This window comes from Castanea sativa, chromosome 5, assembly GCF_040712315.1.
Source record: "Castanea sativa cultivar Marrone di Chiusa Pesio chromosome 5, ASM4071231v1".
Taxonomy (NCBI): Eukaryota; Viridiplantae; Streptophyta; class Magnoliopsida; order Fagales; family Fagaceae; genus Castanea; species Castanea sativa.
The window spans coordinates 68,060,635-68,075,381 of record NC_134017.1 but is presented as its reverse complement, the minus strand read 5'-3'; the positions used below and the strand labels follow the sequence as shown (position 1 = coordinate 68,075,381).

General features: G+C 28.7%; 1 long non-coding RNA gene across 1 annotated transcript; it reads left to right on the top strand.

Annotated features, from left to right (window-relative positions):
- Positions 1-3,820: 3,820 nt before the first annotated feature.
- On the top strand, positions 3,821-6,249 carry LOC142633302 (uncharacterized). The gene is made up of 3 exons (XR_012843866.1): positions 3,821-3,939; positions 4,242-4,272; positions 5,937-6,249. It is a non-coding gene; the product is annotated as an uncharacterized LOC142633302 (long non-coding RNA).
- The last annotated feature ends 8,498 nt before the right edge of the window (positions 6,250-14,747 follow it).

Here is a 14,747-nt window from a genome sequence, read left to right as displayed (position 1 = left end):
CACATTGTACAAATGGTAACACGATGTACAAACTAACCATCAGGTTATTCTCCCATCTAATATTATATTTGGAACACATGACACAAAATTGAACTCCAATTGAAATCTAATTTAGAATCTAATTGAATTTAGAACTTTTAATTTTTGCACCTAATAATTCACTTCACACAAAAATTTAAAAATTAGACGGACACGTGGTGCAAAATTGGACTCCAATTTAGAATCTAATAGGATTTTCTCTTAGCTTTGACTTTAATATATATATATATATATATATATATTTGAATGATTATAAAAATTAAATATTATTTTTTAATTAATACTTATAAAAAAACATAAACATAAAAACGTGGTGTTTTGTTTTATTTTGAGTCCATATAAATATTTGAATCTTTATTCAAATTTGAGAATAAGGAAATTGAAATGTCAACATCTTTTGCACCCATAGAGGTATTAGCCTATTTATTCCTCTTTATCCTTTATTTTTAAAATTCAAATCAATTTTGATTATAGATTCTTTAAGTTCTAAACAATTTCTTGTAAATACAAATCAATTTTGATTATATATAAGAGACGCTTAATAGTCATGTCATCAATCAATTGTCTAGATTCAAGTTTTAGTAGTTTAAAATAATTCAAAAAATATGAGTTTATAGATCAAATGGTAAATTACATCAAATTGGCATGAAAATTGACATGCATGTTAAGACCATATAGAACATGTAATCCAACGGTTGGATTTGCAAAATATGAATTCAAAAATAAGTTATTCGGTGGTGGAACATTTTCTAGAGTTACGTCAGGTGTAATTGAACCCAACCATATATTTCTTAATTCGATGTGAATTTTGACAATTCTATCGTTAGATTACATTATCTTCATATATTTTCCATGCTTACAAAATTTCAAAGTGATCAAAGATTAATAGACATGTCATCAATCAATTGTTTAGATTCAATTTTTAGTTGTTTAAAATAATGCATAAAATATGAGTTTATAGATCAAATGTTAAATTACATCTGATTGGCATGAAAATTGGCATGCATATTAAGGCCATATAGACATGTAATCCAACGGTTGGATTTTCAAATTATAAATTCAAAAATAAGTTATTCGGTGGTGTAACATTTTTTAGAGTTATGTTAAGTGTAACTCGAACTCAATCCTATATTTCTTAATTCGATGTGAATTTTGACAAATCTACCGTTAGATTACATTATCTTCATATATTTTTCATGCTTACAAAATTTCAAGGTGATCACAGATTAATAGTCATGTCATCAATCAATTGTCTAGATTCAAGTTTTAGTAGTTTAAAATAATTCAAAAAATATGAGTTTATAGATCAAATCGTAAATTACATCAAATTGGCATGAAAATTGACATGCATGTTAAGACCATATAGAACATGTAATCCAACGGTTGGATTTGCAAAATATGAATTCAAAAATAAGTTATTCAGTGGTGGAACATTTTCTAGAGTTACGTCAGGTGTAATTGAACCCAACCATATATTTCTTAATTCGATGTGAATTTTGACAATTCTATCGTTAGATTACATTATCTTTATATATTGTCCATGCTTACAAAATTTCAAAGTGATCAAAGATTAATAGACATGTCATCAATCAATTGTTTAGATTCAATTTTTAGTTGTTTAAAATAATGCATAAAATATGAGTTTATAGATCAAATGTTAAATTACATCTGATTGGCATGAAAATTGGCATGCATATTAAGGCCATATAGAACATGTAATCCAACGGTTGGATTTTCAAATTATAAATTAAATAATAAATTGTTTGGTGGTGTAACATTTTTTAGAGTTATGTTAGGTGTAACTCGAACTCAATCCTATATTTCTTAATTCGATGTGAATTTTGACAAATCTACCGTTAGATTACATTATCTTCATATATTTTTCATGCTTACAAAATTTCAAGGTGATCACAGATTAATAGTCATGTCATCAATCAATTGTCTAGATTCAAGTTTTAGTAGTTTAAAATAATTCAAAAATATATGAGTTTATAGATCAAATCGTAAATTACATCAAATTGGCATGAAAATTGACATGCATGTTAAGACCATATAGAACATGTAATCCAACGGTTAGATTTGCAAAATATGAATTCAAAAATAAGTTATTGGGTGGTGTAACATTTTTTAGAGTCACTTCAGGTGTAAATCGAACCCAACCCTATATTTTTTAATTCGATGTGAATTTTGACAAATTTACCGTTAGATTACACTATCTTCATATATTTTTCATGCTTACAAAATTTCAAGGTGATAAGAAATTAATAGTCATGCCATCAATCAATTGTCTAGATTCAAGTTTCAGTAGTTTAAAATAATGCGTAAAATATTAGTTTATAGATCAAATGGTAAATTACATCCGATTGACATGAAAATTGGCATGCGTGTTAATACCATATAGTACATGTAATCCAACGTTTGGATTTTCAAAATGTGAATTTAATAATAAGTTATTGGGTCATGTAACATTTTTTAGAATTATATCAGGTGTAACTTGAACCCAACCCTATATTTCTTAATTCGATGTGAATTTTGACAAATCTACCGTTAGATTACACTATCTTTATATTTTCCATGCTTACAAAATGTCAAGGCGATAAAAGATTAATAGCCTTGTCATCAATTTATTGTCTAGATTCAAGTGTTTGTAATTTAAAATAATACCTAAAAGATGAGTTTATAGATCAAATGGTTAATTACATTCGATTGTCATGAAAATTGGCATGAATATTAAGATCATATAGATAATGTAATCCAATGGTTGAATTTTCAAAATATGAATTCAATAATAAGTTATTGGGTAGTGTAACATTTTTTAGAGTTACGTCAGGTGTAACTCGAACCCAACCCTATATTCCTAATTCGTTGTGAATTTTAATGAGTCAACCGTTAGATTACATTATCTTCAAATATTTTTCATGCTTACAAAATTTCAAGGTTATCAAAGATTAATAGGTATGTCATCAATCAATTGTTTGAATTCAAATTTTTGTAGTTTGAAATAACACATAAAAGATGAGTTACAGATAAAATGGTAAATTACAACCGATTGGCATGAAAATTGGCATGCATGTTAAGAACATATAGAACATGTTATCCAACGGTTGGATTTTCAAAATATGCATTAAATAATAATTTATTTGGTGGTGTAACATTTTTTAGAGTTAGATCAGTTGTAACTTGAACCCAACTTTATACTTTTTAATTCAATGTGAATTTTTAAAAATATACCGTTAGATTATATTATTTTCATATATTTTTCACACTTAGAAAATTTCAAAGTGATTAAAGATTAATAGGCATGTCATCAAGCAATTAATTTTTCTTGGAATGGACAATCACATGTTTAATTGTAATCATAAAAATAAAAAAAAATATTTTATATATAATGAATTAATTAATTCTATATAAAAATTAAGTAATTTTTTAAGTTTATTCACTTAATTAATTAAAATTACTATTTTTTTCTAACCATAATTATCACAAAAAGGAAAAGAAAAAGAAAAAAAAAAATTCACGTGACTTTTAACATAGAGTAGTATAATAATGCTTTTGAGGACAAAGAAGTTGTAATTGTACAATCTACAATGTACAGACCTTAAACTATGTCAAGTAAAACAAAAGCCCTTTCTAAAATAAATAAATAAAACAAATGCTAAAAGTAAAGTCATAGCATGTGGTTCTCATTTATTCTAGATTAATAACTAAAAATAAAAGGGTGTGGCTCTCATTGTTTTGTTGTGTATAGAGCACACAGTTTTTAAAGGTTCAGTTGTTTTGTAACTTTTGATTTGTTTGTCTCTTTCCGTATTTCTGCAGCAGAAGTTCATTTCAAGAAACTCAAGCAATACTGTGGTCATGCTTCGTCGTGGTCTCTTCTTCCAAATTCAAATAGAAATGGTATTTTCACAATATTTTTACAATATTTTTATAACAAATCTTAAGTAGTAGTTTGTTATTGGTTGTTATGTTAGGGCAAAAAAGTAATTTTAGTGTTACATTAAAATTTAAACCAATAACAACTAACCACCTATAATTTGTTGTGAAATTATGATAAAAATATTGTGGAGATAATATCTCTCAAATATTTTAATTTCTTTTTGCGTGGTGCCAAATTTTCAGGCGCGTTCTAAAATTTTATTTATTTATTTTTTATTTGTGTAAACAAAACACTGATACTCTCTTTCTCCTCCCACATACAGACCCACGCCTCTCAGCCTCCCAAAAAAACTGGTAAGCTCTCTCTCTCATCGATCCTCTCTCAGATATGTGATTTTTGTTGGTGGTTGAAAGTGCTGCATTAGATCTTTCAAACTGGGTAACTGTTTTTGTTACTTTGATCATAAGTAGAAATTAATTGGATATTCTGGAATGGATCTGGGTATTTTAAGTTTTTGTTGTTGGCCTTGAAAAATTTAACAAATAAAGCATAAATATTGGGGATTTGCCACTTTTTCATTGTTTGAATTTTGATGTAGAATCATAGACTGCCTTCTTGTAGGTTAGTCTTTAGTCAAACATTTATTTCAATGAATAGTATAGTAGTATATTCTTTTATTCGTAAGCTTTTTTGGTAACTTGAATGCTTCTAGTTTGTACCACATAGCACTTGTGCATTTTCTTTTGGGAAAATGGGGGTAATTGATGCAATTTTTAGTAACTGGATTTGGGTTTAATGATTTTTATTCATTTCAATCTATCGCTTGTGATGATGGCTAATGGATCCCTTTGCTCATTTAGAATCTGCTAGTGTGTCGTGCTAGTAAATGAGCATGGGGCATATGAAACTTGTACATGAAGAGAATTATTGTCAAAATGCTTGGAGGTTTTGAGGGGTGTGAACGAACTATTATAGATCTAAAACTATTATTGGTTAGTTATTTGCTTATTGTGATGGCTGCGTTCTTTGTTTATGGTAGTGACTGTGTTTTTTGTGTTAATAGTGGTGACCATGTTTTTTGTTTAATGGTGATGGTGGGTTTTTTGTTTATGGTGGTGATTGAGTTTTTTGTTTAATGTTGGTGGTGGGTTTTTGTTTATTGTGATGGTTGGATTTTTGTTTATGGCAGTGGCTGATTTTTTGTGTTAATGGTGGTGGCTGTGTTTTTTGTTTAATGGTGGTGGTGGGTTTTTTGTTTATGGTAGTGACTGGATTTTTGTGTTAATGGCGGTGATTGTGCTTTCTGTTTAATGGTGGTGATTGTGCTTTCTGTTTAATGGTGGTGGTTGGGTTTTTTGTTTATGGTAGTGGCTGGGTTTTTGTGTTAATGGTGGTGGTTTTGTTTTTGTTTTTGTTTTTTTTTTTTTTAAATAGTGGTGGTGGGTTTTTTGTTTATGGTGGTGGCTGAGTTTTTTGTTTATTGTGATGGCTGGGTTTTTTGTTTATGGTATGGCTGAGTTTTTGTGTTAATGGTGGTGGCTGAGTTTTTTGTTTAATGGTGGTAGTGAGTTTTTTGTTTATGGTGGTGGCTGTGGTTTTTTTTTAATGGTGGTGGCTAATATTTTTTTTTTTAATAGTGTTGGCTAGATTTTTTATTTGTTGTGGTGGTTGGGTTTGTGTTTATGATGGTGGCTGGATTTTTGTTTTGGATTTCTTTTTATTTGTTTTGTTTTAAATTGGGATTTTTCTGCATTCTTTATGATTTCTCCATGGTTTGTAATGTGGGTTGGGTTTTTATTTGATGAGAATGTTGTGGGTCTTCTTTCTTTGATAGTTTGGCTTCATATGATGTTGCATTATGATTATTTTGTTTAGTTTTTTATTGGGTATTCTGTGGACATTTTTTGCATTGTCTTACTAATAATAATCTTTTTTTTGTTGTTGTAGTACATCTTATCAGGGATATAGGTTTGCAGTCTAGTTTGCTATTGATGTATTTTCCTTTATGCTTGTGCAGATATGGGATTGGTGGCAAAAAGATAGCTTTTGTGGGACTACTTGAACTCAAATAATTTTCTGTAAAGTTTGGAAGCGAAGACATCATTTGTATATAAATGGTTGTAATTATTTTGTGAACATCTTTATTGCATTTTTAGATTTTATGGATGTTTTTTTTATGGATTTGGTTAGAAATGAATGAATTTTTTTTTATATGGATTTGGTTAAAAATGAATAGGTTAATGTAATGACAAGTAAATGTAAAGAATATTAATAAAAAAATAAAATTGGTGACGATAATTTTCGTCGCCATATCTGACTATAAACAGAAATTGGTGATGAAATAATTCGTCACCTGATCTATTGAAATTAAAAATAAAAAAAACAATCGGTGACGCAAAACTTCGTCACCTAATCTATTGAAATTGGGAAAAAAAATACATTTGGTGACGAAATATTCCGTCACTAAAAATAAGGTTTAGTGACGAAAATATTAGGTGACGAAAAGCTTTCGTCACGTATCATTTTTTATTGGTGACGAAAAAATTTCGTCACCTATCATTTTTTTATTGGTGACGAAACATTTTCGTCACCAATACATTTTGTGACGGAGCTTAGGTGACGAATGTTGTTTCGTCACCATACGTATTCAGTGACGAAATAAGGATATATTGTGACGAAATGTTTCGTCACTATAGTCCACTTTTGTTGTAGTGACATGACAATATCTTTTATTTTTTATTCATATAAATACGATATTATATGAAAAATTATGTCAATTGGTGAATTTATTAGGTTGTTTGCACCTCCTCCTCAATTGTTTTTAATATATAAAATAATTTTAAATTGTATTTATGAGAGGTGCTTAAGAATAAAATTCTTTCATCTCCGAACAAGTTTCAACACCTAAAGATAATTTGGCCTCACTCTAACTGTCATTCTTTGTATTGCTTTCATTGATAAAACTTGTGGCATTAGAAAGATAATTCAAAATAAAAGAATTTTCCTAATTTGCACATTTACTATGCCAAAATTGCCTCACAATAAGAGTGAAAACAATTTATTTTCCCCTTCCTTTCACTATTTTGACAAATTTCCAATATTTTGAGCTTCATCCAACTCTATGATCTAAAATTTAGACATTTTTGGATATGATTTATTTTAGGGTATAATACTATTTTGGATCCTAAAATTTACCAAAAGATTTTTTTTTGTCACTAAACTTTAAAAAGTTTTTTTTTTTTCATTCTTAAACTTTGTAAAGAGTTTTTACAATATTTTTGAGACAAAAATAGGGATGAAAGAAGAATTTTTTTTCTTTCAATAGTTTGAGGATGAAAAAAAAATCTTTTTTTAAAGTATAAGAGTATAAATAAAATATTTTCAATAGTTTAGGGACGAAAGGCTAACTTTCAATAATTTAGGGACAAAAAATGAACTTTTTAAGGTTTAGTCATGAAAATCAAATTTTTAGAAAAATTTAGAAACCAAAATTGTATTTTACCCTTTATCTTAATTAAATCTGTATCTTTGAGTGATTTACTTATAATATATAAAAGTAAAAACTATTTATCCATTAGAATTTAACTATCATGTATGATGGTGCACCCCTATCCTATGTCTAGACCATTGAGATTATGACACATCATTAATCATAACTAATTCTTTATTGATTATAATTACATGTCTAGTCTTAATTATAAGGATACTTATTACGTTCTAAAACTTGATTTAGTTATAACTTTTAATTTTGTGTTCTGATTGATGTGTATGTCGTTTTGGTCGTTAGAACTTCTAAAGTTATTTTAAATGAAGAATTTGGAAATCCAATAGTCTAAAATACATTTTTTTTTTCTTTATAATATTGTTCATTTTTGGCTATTTGCATGTTCTTACGTTGGTAAAGAGAGAAAAAAAGAGCATGTCATAACTAGCCTAAAGCAAGTTTTAGGCTCGTTTGAGATTAATTCAGTATAGGGAGCACGAGACAAGCATGTGAACAAGAACAATTACTTCAAAACGATTTCTAGATGAACATCAGCCAAAGTTCGTGGGAAATAGGGCAATTACAATGCTTGTTAATGGGAATGAAAATAGTTATCGAAGCCTAATGTATAAATAGGAAAACACGTGCACACATAGGACTTGTATGATTATCTATCAAAACTAGAGACATTGATTCTCTAATGTTCTCGAAATCCAGGAGTGTCACTTTGTACTTGTAAGTGCATCAGATTTACCTCACATGAAAGTTTTATTAAATTGGGTGATGTACTTAGCGTGTGAGCTTCGGTACAAGTGCTAAAAAATTTCCTTCTTTAAGAGTGTTATATAATTTGCTCTTTAATTTTACATCTCAGGAATCAAATTTACAATTGGAGGAACCCTACCAATGCGATCTCCTACTACAAAGAAGATTGGGTAGAATTTGATTGGGTTTCACTAATATTTTGTAGAGTTACATTCATAAAGCCATTTAGTTGATTGTTTCTGTTGGGGTTACCTAGCTCACTTAGTAGTCGTGAGTTTATTTGTAATTTCCCTATATGTCTCAAGCAAATCCGTGCACAATGTTATTATGTTTTGAGGATTAATTAAGCCTTTCAATTTTGGTTTTTCATTTTGCAACTTAGAGTGCATGTGGATATGTTGTTGAACAAGGTAGGACAGTGGATCCTTAATGTTCCCTCTTATGTCTTATTTTTTTTTTAATATATATATTTTTAATATTTGTTTTTTTTTTTTGTTTTTGTATAAACAATAAACACTAACTGAATGATAAAGACAGAATTCCGCTTCAATAAAGATTAGAAAGGTTTTCAATGCATACGATAGATTTAGATGCATCTTGACTAAATAAGTTACTCATAAATTAGTCTCACAATATGCTTGTACAATTAAAAAATCTCTCCTGTAGATCCTTACTATCAATATTAATGGACTATGAATTATTTGTCAAATTTTAATCCTTATCTAAATGAAAGTTCAAAAAAAATTTATATAAATAAAATCATATCCAAGAACCGCATAAAATGACACCTTTTTTTTGCTTGAAAAGGCAAGGAAAATTGCTTGACATGTTGGCTTATTTAGTTAAGGCCATGCAGCCCTAAACTTCATCGTCTTTTATACTAGAAACTTGAGACAAAGAAAAACTTTGAGCTCAAGAAACATATTTACATTGATTTGATCCGTTAATAAGAAAAAATTATTTGGACTGCTTGAGAGGAAAAAAATAACAAATTAAGAACACTAGCTATTGAGCACGTGCTCAAGAGCTCTTTTTTATTTTATTTTCTTATTTCTAAAGGTCTAAACTTTTCATTCATCCTAATTTGGAATTAATGTGTTTTCCAATCACCAAAGTACCTGGGGGTATGACTGTAAAATAGTAACTGAAAAATTTACCCAATAAAAAGAGAAGATTGAGCACACACATAGTGTAGAACCATTTAATTTGACTTAGGTTCTACAAATTCTAATTCTAATTATATTAAGGTCTACAAAATTAATCAATTAACAATCACATTAGAAGCAACACAATAAAAAGTGGATGATATTTATGAAATACTAGCTTCATCGTACGCGCTTCGCAAGTACTCTTAGGCTCTTTATTTTTCTTGGGTTTAATGTTATAATTTTCTATTTATCCGAATTTGAGATTTATGCGTTTCTCCAATAATATTATACATTTGCAAACTACTGATGCAATTAGAATTGTCATGAGACTAATTCCAAAAAGTGAACACTAAATAACATTGAAATCATTTTCAAAGTTTGTCTCATGACACTCTTGGCTATATCAGTAGTTAGCATATGAGTGATATTATGAAAAAATGTGTAAATCTCAAATTGAGATGAATGAAAAATTATGACATCAAACCCAAAAAAATAAAGAACCTTAGATGAGACCAAAGACAAATCTCTAAGTGATTTAATTAAAATATAAAAATAAGACTATTATCCATTAGAATTAAACTATCCTACGTATGATGGTGCACCCCTATCCTAGGTATAGACCATTGAGATTATGACACATCATTAATTATTACTAATTCTTTAAAGGAACATTTATAATTAATTGACTATAATTGCACATGCCTAGTTTTAATTATAGGGATTCATATTAAGCGCTAAAACTTGACTTGGTTATAACTTTTAACTAGTGTGTAATCTCGTATATATGCAGAGTATAATTAAAAGCAATCACAATTACATGGTTCAAATTATACATCGGACTCTAATTAAAATTCAATTTAAAATCTAATTGAATTTGAACTCTTCGATTTTTACACTCAATAGTTAATAGTTTATTTGGAACAAAAACTAAAAATTAATTGAGACACGTGGTACAAAATTGAGAAATCTAATTAAAATATAATTGAATTTTCTTTGAGTTTTGGCTTTTAATATATATATAGTGTTCCAATTGAAGTATGTGTATGTCCTTTTGGTGAATAGGACTTCTAAATTTGTTTTAAATGAAGAACTTGGAAGTACAATAGTCGAAACTACATTTTTTACTTTATAATATTATTCCCTTTCGGCTTTTTGCATGTTCTTATGTTGGTAAACATAAAAAAGAGCATCCCAAAGCAAGCCAGACCTTTTTTTTTGAGGAACAAGAAGCCCAGACCTTGGGTGGGAGACATTGATTAAGTTTGAAAACTTTGGGCTTTAGTGTTATTGTGCCTCGTTCGAGATCGATTCAGTATAAGGAGCACGTGACAAGAACAAGAACAATTACTTCAAAACGGTTTCTAGATGAATATCAGGCAGAGTTCGTGGGAAATAAGGCAATTACAATACGACAAATGTTAATGGAAATGAAGATAAATATCAAAGCCTAATGTATAAATAGAAAAACAAGTTCACACACAAGACATGTATAATCATCTATTAATACTAGAGACATTGATTCTCTATTATTCTCGAAATCCGAATGTGTCACTTCATTATACTTAAGCTTTTTGTAACTTAGGTATTGTAATTTTTTTATTACTATTATTATTATCAATAAATAATCCTTTAATTTCTTTATTTTCATTGTTAACTTGTCCACTTCACAAATAACTTCTACTAACTAAACCCGTGCCTCTTTGTACAAAGTAAGTTTACAAAAACAATTTAGAAATATATATATTTTATTTTTCAAACAAATAAAAAAGATAAACTTTAGAGATAAACAGTTATTGTAATTTCATTTTTGAAGGTGAAGGAAAAAAATCTTAAATTTTAGGAGTTCTTTTTTTAAATTCAAAATGAAATTTGTTATTTGACATTTATTACCCTATTTCTAAAAGAAGTTACCCTTCATTAATGAGGGTATTTTTGAATCACATAAAAGTTCAGTTGAAAGAGATGAACCCTCTTATATATAATATAGATAGATAAACCTTCACTCATCATTTTCTACATGCATCATCTTGCATTTTGCAACTTGATTGTTGGGTTATTATTATTATTATCATAAAAGATTGCTAGATTTCATCTGTTGCTTAAATTAATCAAATAAAAAAAATTTAAAAATGACAAAAGCAAAATGGTGATCATGAAAGACATATATATATATATATATATATATATATATATGTATGTATGTATGTATGTATGTATGTATACATTTTATTTAACTTGGTTAAAGGTGCTTTATCTCTCAAAATGTTGTGGTTGTAACATGAAGTACCATGGAACCCAACATAAAAGAGGGACCAATAAAAGAATGTGGAAGAGCCATCAGGCGATTTAGGGTAGCGGAAATCGGCATAAAGAATATGCCAATGACAGAGAGAGCCATTATGAGAATTGATTGCTATATTGTGGGGTTCACCGGTCAAGCCAAGTATCGTATAATAATTAATAAGTGCTATAGCCTATAATTGAAAAGTCCAAACTTTAAGACCACAGAACAGGAGAAGTGTTTCTTAAAAATATATTTGAGCCTAGATTGACCGACATATTTTTTTCATCATACCTGACCTCATTTGGCAACAAATTCAGTAACTTTAATAAGGAGAAAGAGCCACGAAAGTGGGAAGAATTATAATATTATAAAATTTCTTTTGAGAAGTTGCAATAATAGTTGGGAAAGTATATTCTATTTTACTGCACGGAAAGAAAAGGTTCATTCCAGTGCCTGCTTACGTTTCTTTTTTAATTTCAATGACAATTTTTAAATTTTGTATTCCTTGTAACTTGTAAGTGATCTGTATAGCAAAGAATTTAAATAAAAAATAAAAATGTAGTTTGTTACGTGAGATAATAAACATAAGTGTAGTTTGTGATTCTGGAATTATTTTTCAGAATAACAAAAAATAGTGTTTTAAGATTTTTTTTTTTCACAACTGATTTCTACGGTTTCTCTTCTAAAAATTTGCTTGGCAAAGTGTTTCGCACACCCAAACCCACAACTTGTGACAACCCTCCAAACTCAAATGCCATGACAAAAATGCACAACCGACAATAATCGACACAATCTGACACAGTGAATAAGTTTTATTTATATTACGGCCTAAGTGGCCCAAACCAATTATAAGTTTATGTACTTGTAGAACAAACAACTTAATTTTAGATTAGTCTATAATTAGTTTAGGGTTAATAATGTATTTTCTAGTATATAAACCTACATTGGGTTTATTGTAACACAAGAGCTTAATAGATATTAGCCTCATCACACGCGCTTCGCGCGTGCGATGAGGCTTTTTATTTTTATTTTTATTTTTTTAATGTCATAATTATTTATTCATTCCAATTTGAGAATTATACATTTTCTTATTAATATTATGCATTTAGAACTACTAATACAACAAAAAAAGTCATGAATTTTAGTGGTCCTATTTTGTAGCAATTTATACATTTTCTTATATATAATTTTTATTATAAAAATCTAATTTCTAAGTGGATAAAACAATTTAAAAATCAAAGGGAGAGTGGTCCTATTTTTTAGGTAATGTTTTAGTGAGAGTTAGAGTTGTATTTTTCTGGATTGTCCTTTAGTTTTGTCTCTATTTAAACATAGGGGTGTAGGGACATTTTTTAACCAAAAAAATGAGAAATCCAAACGGAAAAACCTTTTAAATAATAGTATAGATATGTAGCCACCAAACCCTTTTTATTGTGGATACAGACAGTTAGGCCAAATTGCATAAGCCTTCTTATTCACTATCTTTTTTATACTTTCACTCATCATTTAATCATTACATACAATCAATTCAAGTAAGAATTTATATAAAAATAATAATAAATTGATTGTTTTTGTAGGGTCATTGGGCTCAAGAATTTATGTAGGATGGCCCAAGAAAATCTTCTGGGCTAAAAACCCAATCTGAGGACATCGAATGGTCCGAGGGTGTATGAATGTTAACTCACAAGAAAATACTAGGTAAAGAAGTGATAATGTCTGAATAAATATATCCAAGGATGATTATGTCCGAGGATGATTATATCCTCGGCTCGGTGAAGCCGAGGTAGGAGAATAGTTGTTTGATATCCACAGGCTATGTTCTAGAAATTTCTATAAGTTAGTGAAGACATGATATACGTGGAGGATAAGAAAAAGGGCGGTGGAATATCTAAGATAAAGCTGTTACCACCGCCCCCGCATTGAATGCTCTGCAACTGATATTCTGGCCTCATTAATAGGGAAGTGAGACCTGAACATCAGGTTTGAAACTTGACCCTTATCTCCAAAGATTTCAGGGAAAGTGGATGAGACAAATATCTAAACCAGCGGTCTAAACCATGAGGTGGAGGATGAAGAAGGGAAGGAGGGAGTATAAAAGAGAGAAGGGACCTTCGGTAAGAGGGAGAGATTTTTGGAGAGGAAAAGAAAAAGTACATTGTAATCCTGACTATCCACAATTGTAATCTATCTTGAGAAGTAGTAATATAAATTATCCTCGGATTGTGTTCGAGGAGAAATTTTCATTTATATTCATATAAACAACTCCTTGTAAGTGTCATTGTGACCAAAACCTATCATTCTTTGTTATTTAAACATCATTAAAACCTAGATTTCAGGCCCACTCTCTACAAATTTTATTGTAAAAAGAATTTTCAGGCCCATTCCCTTTTGATTGTGGGTCCGGGCTCGAATTGTGTCCTTATAATTTTTCTTCATTTTCTAATTTGAAGGAAGAAAAAAAAAACTCCTCTCCTCAAAAATAAACTTTTTTCAAAATACTTCAATTCAAGTAAAAATTTATATTAATGCAAATTGTTATACATGAGAAATTCAACCAAATTTCTATTGATCTCTGTACACATTTAATTCAATAGAATGAAAATGAATTTCGACTGCTAAATTCAATTTTAGTCAAAGTTTTTTTTTTAGAAACATTTTTTTAAAAGTTTAGTCAAATTCAAATAATGTAATTTGTTTTTTAGCCTAAAACCTATTACCAAAAAATCTCTAAGTCATCTAAACTTATGAGTACATTGCATTTTTTAGAATCAAAGTCTTATCTTATCAAATCAATAGAATTTAAGTGGGTAAATTATCATTTTGTCTCTAATGTTTGTCTTATGTGTCAAAATAGTCTCAACTTTAAATGTTTTAGTTTAGTCTTTAACTTTTTATGTCAAAATAGCTCATATTGTTAAATGGTGAATATAAAAAGACATAGTTAACAATGATATTAAAATATTATATTTATGACACAAGTGCTGTTACATGTTCTTAATTTATATAATTGATTTGAGGTTTTAAATTGATTTGATTTTCAAAAAGTTAAAGGTTCAACGTGAAAAACTAATAAACAAATAGCTTATGTAAAAAAAAAAAAAAAAACTAATAAAATTATAGGTTATAATTTAAAATTTGTAAAAAATA